Raw genomic sequence first — 6,000 nt, 5'->3', positions numbered from 1 at the left:
AGCCAGGGACCCATGCAGCTAGGGACTCACAAAGCTCCGTAAAATCTTTTGAAAACAGCACATCTACAAACTCAGTGGTTAAATGAAGTGGTTAATGTTTTGTAATAATCAAAATCTAGTAACTTAAGTCTTCAAATAAATGTAGTGGAGTAAAAGTAGCCTACAATATTTGGAGTGTCACGGTTGGAGTCAAGACAGACAGTGCAGGTCAGTTCAAATTAAAGTATTTATTTCACCAACCAAGAGAAGAAGGCAGCAATCAAAGTCCAGGTACAGCCGCAAAAGTCAAAACACTTATAGGCAGTCAGAACACAACAAAGGAAAAAAAACAACCAAAAAAGACCAAGGGAAAATACTATACTATCTAAAAACAAGGTCAAGAGTCAAGAACTAACATAAACTCACAGTGACAACGAACCAGAAGTGAAAACACAAGGGCATATAAATAGACAAGGGCTAACAGGACACAGGTGAACACAACTGACAATCAACACTGGGAAAGGCTGGAGGACTAAGAGGACACAGGTGGGAGGCTGGCAAAATCACAGTCTGGTTACTGGTTAGACAAGACAGGTAACAGTTGCAACACTAGACAAAAGAAAACACAGCAGGGTGACAGTGGAGTATAAAAGTATACTGTAAAAGTATTGGAAATTGGAAATACTAAATGTTACTCAAGTACAGTACTTGGAGTGAATGTAACTTAGTTACTTTCCACCACTGCTTGTTGAAAGCTGAAGTTTTCATGGATCTCATAGGACGGGACAGCTGTCAATCAGGGTGGGTCTGTGTGTGGCCACCCTGCAGGCTCACCCCTGTAGTGTTGAGAACAATAAACCTTCAGATGTATTGCCGAGCTAACACTGCAATGAATGAAAGAAAGAATGAATGAATAATCCAATCAATAATTCAACAAAGCAATCAATGAATCTCGTTTCCCAAAAGACCATTCCACTGAAATGTCAATCAATGTTAATGTTGTGGCTCATTTGTCTTTTAAATCAGAATAGATTAGGGACATTGTAGATCAAGGAATCCTGCTTGCACTCACAGTTGTGGCACGCTACTCTACACATGGTAATCAGAAGTACAAATAAAGTGTAGGCTCCGCTTCTAGTCTACTTACTTTGTTGTGTGAAAGAAACATATCTAGTCAACATAGTAGTGAATGTTTTACCAAAGCTCCAAGAATATATTATGGTAATGAACGAATGAATGAATAATCCAATCAATAATTCAATAAAGCAATCAATGAATCCACACCAATAAATTGTCATGTCAATCAATGTTAATGTCAAGCCTCATTTGTCATTAAAATCTGAATAGATTGGGGACATGGTGCATCAAAGAATCCATAAAGTCCTGTTACAATGTTGTGACATTCTCCACAGTAACATTTTGAATTGAAACAGTGAAAATGACATTGTACATGCTTTGTGTATGCAGCAGTCATTGATATATCCCAACAACTTAGTTTGGGTGGCTCACGAATAGGATTAGAGCTTTGCAGGGTTATTGTAAATGATGATATGCCTATGTACCAGTTTGGCTCAGAGATTACATTAGATTTACTTTCAGATTATTTTAATCCCTTTATGTTTACGCGCAATCTGTTACTTCAATCCTGTTAAGTACATACTGTCAGCTGGCTAGTTTGTACAGTGCCTGTATTGATTGTGTAAATACACTGTACGCAACTCCACTCTATTAATGTTATGGTCAGCTATATTTATACAATATTACATAATGAATAATTAATCTGTAGGGATTTTCTTTCACTTGTCTTCTACTACTACTACACTCTCTCTCTCTCTCTCTCTCTCTCTCTCTCTCTCCCTCTCTCTCTCTCGGTATTCCTCTCCACTTCTGGATGGATTTTTCATGCGTTTATCATTATCATTAATTTAGCAGACAGGTCCGCTTCAGAGCAATTGTAGAGACATTTGTTAGAATGCCAAGCAGGGACACGGAGGGAAAGTCCCCAGACTGCCGAATCCCACAGAGATATCTAGAGGAGGCATCAATCGCTTAGATTATGGATTAGATTTGGGTTAAAAATCCATTGGGAAAAACAAAGCTGCATATAGCCTGCATTCACAATCCATGTTTCAAATGCTTTTCCTTTCTCATGATTAGCAGGGTGATGTCTAGAGTGTTTATGGAAGAGAAACTGGTTTTTGTGTGTGTGTGTGTGTGTGTGTGTGTGTGTGTGTGTGTGTGTGTGTGTGTGTGTGTGTGTGTGTGTGTGTGTGTGTGCGTGTGTCTATACACATATTAGTATGTATATGTGTGGTCCTGGTCCAGGAGCCACCAGGGGAGAGAGTGTACACTATAGAGTTAAATTAACACTGAGGATTTTACAGTGTGGATGTGGGTCCCAGAGATTAAATAAACTGTATAAGATTGGGGTCTGTGGCCTAATGCATATCAAACATTTGGTCCTTTAAATTAAAAGTGAGCTACAACATTGTGTTCAAACTCCTGTGATTTGTACGGGGGTTGTGAGACGCCTCCATGTGCGAGGTCGTAGGATAGAGCAGTGATGGAGAGTTGGTAACCAAATGGACCCTTATTTGCATTACTTAATTCACAACAAGTCTACACAATTAGATGTAAAATAATGTATTATTTTGTTCAATGTTTGCCTGTTATCTCTCCTAATGGTACCAACATCAATACAGCATGGAATTGTGGACAGAATCTTATCCAACAATGACAAAACATTCTTTAGTTTTGGGTCTGAGAGGCTAAATGTCATCAAATGGTGGTCCGTGGCTCAAATGCCGAATAAATAATGGCCAACTGTTCATATGGGCATATGGACAGAGTTGAGAAAGCTCTCACTCAATCAAGAAGGAACAAATGAGATCCTCACACTGTCCTGTGAAAGTGAAATGTATATTGGCTGCATCTCCTTTGTTCCATCTTCTTCCTTTGGAGCCAGCACCTGCTACAGTATATGTTTGCTCTTTGAATTTCTCATGCTTTACTTAATTACTTTGACACTGTAGCATGAGTCCAATAGTGCATGGTTCTCACATGGACAGTGAAGGACCCCCTTAACTCTGAGTGTACTGTACAAAAATAACCAAATGTCCACCACAAACCAGCATGACCCCTGGCTTAGGCTGGCTACAATATTGACACAGAAAGCATGACATGTCAAAAATAAACATACATCTAAAAATAGCACATGTTTTTTGTGATGCCTTTCCCATGCTCAGCTGGCACATTACAAAGGCATACAGAAGTCTCTCTCTCCCCCCTCCCCCCCTCCTCTCTCTCTCTCTCTCCCTCTCTCTCTCTCTCAACCCCCCCTCTCAATTAACCCCCCCCTCTCTGTCCCCCCCACCCTGTCCCTCTCTTTTGACAGATATCTATTAAAAGCTGCTGACGTCAAAAGCATCCGCCATCTTTGACTACACTGCTTTCCCATTGAAGAGGAATTGAGGAGGTACATCAGCCACGCGCAGTGCCTTTGCAATTTGCAACCATCCAGTCACACACAGAGAGGAGGTGAAATCGGTTAGTTGTTGAATTACGCAGACATCTTTCCTCACTACTGACTGAGGCAACGGCAAGGGATACAGGTAGGAGACCAAATAAGGCATTTAGCCTACCCACCTGTTTTATATTATTTCTGTATATCCCGGATATTCTTTTGGAAAACAAGCATGGACTATAAACATTTGAGAATAATTTTCTTTGGATACCGCCTTTGTCTGTTTTTATACTCCGGTTATGCCAGCGTCCATTCAATTTGAACCTTAATTACCGTTCAATCTGCATTTGATAATTGGAAATACAGCTGTTATTTAGCACCACGGGGGACCGTTGATGGAAAGAGGCAGGGTAGAATGACAGAGAGAACAGAACAGAACAGGCACGCCTTATTGTGAAAGCATGACTCCAGCGGTGTGATAAATTATGTGTGCAATAATAGACTAATGCATTATCAGGTGTGGGGCGTTTTCCGCCTTCCAGAACCTCGGACAGCGCCAGTCTCCAAGCTTTTTATACCTCGATCCTTTCCTGAATGTGTAGAAAGCGCACTGGAAAGCGAAAGGGTTCCCGTGTTGAGTTCATGTTAGTATAGTATTCTGTTCATTCACTCGTGAGGGGAAACTATAGCGTTGAAAAGGTCATAGGGATTCTCCATCATTTAAGCCCGAGGGAAAAGTAATGATGCATTTTTATCCTATAGCACCCAGCCGCGGGGCTGTGTTTTATAGCTCTCGCGTCTAATGCTTAATTGGTGATTGAGGAGAGAACCTGTAACGGTGTATGCTCCAAAGCTGAGAGGGGCCATATACTGCTGATGGCACAGCAGAATGGTGAATGATGATAAATCTATATAGCTTTAGTTTCAAGTCGGGCCAGCCAGGAAAGCAAGAGCGTCCCCGCTATACCGCGCGGCTACGTGATTTGTATTGGAAACGAAGCGGAGAGATCCTCATACATCACCATTATAATGGATGTGACGGCCACAGGTGCTGCTGGCTTGATGGAGGGAATGTCATCCTATTATAATAGCGCCCGACTGAGACGAAGACAGGAGGGTAAACAGGGGTCGAGGTGCATATGTTCCTTCTTTTATTATGTTATTAGCTCGATCAGGCTTGTATCCCGTCTCTTTCCTTTGTACGCAGTTTAGTTTTGCATCACAATCGGCAGCGTCCTCGTCACTGAAAGGACTTTTCCATGACGAGGCGACGATAGAAAATGAGTCTTTCCCAGTGGGCTGGGTGCGTGACTGATAACAAGGCGATGGGCGGGGGCTTAATAATTGGAAAAGCGGAGGAGGGAGGAGAGCGGCTGCGGGGGTGGACGTCGGTGAAACCCGCACTATGACACCTCCAGCACCCCATCAATCTCATCGTGCATGCATGCTATACGCAGCTCGTTTCCAGCAGTGAGCCCTGCCTCCTGGCAAGTGGCAACACGCACGCACGGGCACGGCCATCACCACCAGGCCGACTCCATCCATTGAAATGCTGTCCTGTCCACCTGTTCATCGCAGAGTGAGATATAGCCTCTCTTGGTAAATGTTGGCTGAATGTGGGTGCTTTCTTGTAGGCCACATAACATTAGTAAACATGGTTACATGGTTTAAGTGCACTTAAACCCTACATTGTTTTTACTAAAACTCAACTGAGTTAATGGTGTACTGTACTTGTACAGTTTTTCCCCTCTACAAAATGTCTTTGCCAATAGGAGATCTATAAGCTCACAATGCTTCACAGCGTTGTGAGCTTGTAGATTTGCTAATGATCCCTCCAGAATGTGTATGTTGGGGCTTCTGGTAATAAAAGCGTATATAGATCTTGGAATCTATTGGCAGCATACATATTAATAAGGACAGGCATATGGGATGAACTATGTGGTCTATATGTTTGGAGCTCTGACTCAGTCCCCCAACACCCCCTCCTCCCCCCGACGGGGAGAGCAGACAGTCACACGCACACTTCGGCTGCCACGACCAATATCGCCTTTATATTCCACAGTTGTGACTGCAGAAAAGGAGGGGGGTGGCGGCGCATGTGGGAGGCTGTGAAGGGGCTGTTCTCTAAAGGAGGGGGGTGGGGGCGCATGTGGGCGGCTGTGAAGGGGCTGTTCTCTGGATACGCCGTGACTCACGATACCATCACCCTCCGTTGATTGTTTCTCGGCAACAGCTTGACCGTCATTCTTTTCATTCGGGCGGTTTTACGTCTGTACATTGTCCTGCTTTGAAATGATGCAAACACTCTGGAGATCAATGGTTTTGAACCTGACTGGCTGGATGGCTGGCTGACTGACTGGCTAGATGGCTGGCTGACTGGCTGGATGGCTGGCTGACTGGTTGGATGGCTGGTTGGCTGGTTGGATGGCTGGCTGACTGGTTGGATGGCTGGCTGACTGGTTGGATGGCTGGCTGGTTGGATGGCTGGCTGTACAGTGGGCATTTTGGTGTAGGCATATAGGTACTCGTGTTTTGTCGTGCTGAGGCAAACAGGATCA

The 6,000-nt window shown here is 43.5% G+C and overlaps 1 protein-coding gene across 1 annotated transcript in view; it reads left to right on the top strand.

Moving 5' to 3' along the window:
- The first annotated feature begins 3,453 nt into the window (after positions 1-3,453).
- The window catches only part of snap25a (synaptosome associated protein 25a), a 38,880-nt gene continuing 36,333 nt past the window's right edge, over positions 3,454-6,000 (top strand). Inside the window, exon 1 of the mRNA XM_080790171.1 lies at positions 3,454-3,590. The gene's annotated coding sequence lies outside the window, so the exon portion shown is untranslated. The remainder of the gene's footprint in view (positions 3,591-6,000) is intronic.

This window comes from Protomyctophum bolini, assembly GCF_963924005.1.
Source record: "Protomyctophum bolini genome assembly, chromosome: 19".
NCBI classification, from domain to species: domain Eukaryota; kingdom Metazoa; phylum Chordata; class Actinopteri; order Myctophiformes; family Myctophidae; genus Protomyctophum; species Protomyctophum bolini.
Note: the sequence above shows the minus strand (reverse complement) of the source record. Positions and strands in the feature narration are given on the sequence as shown.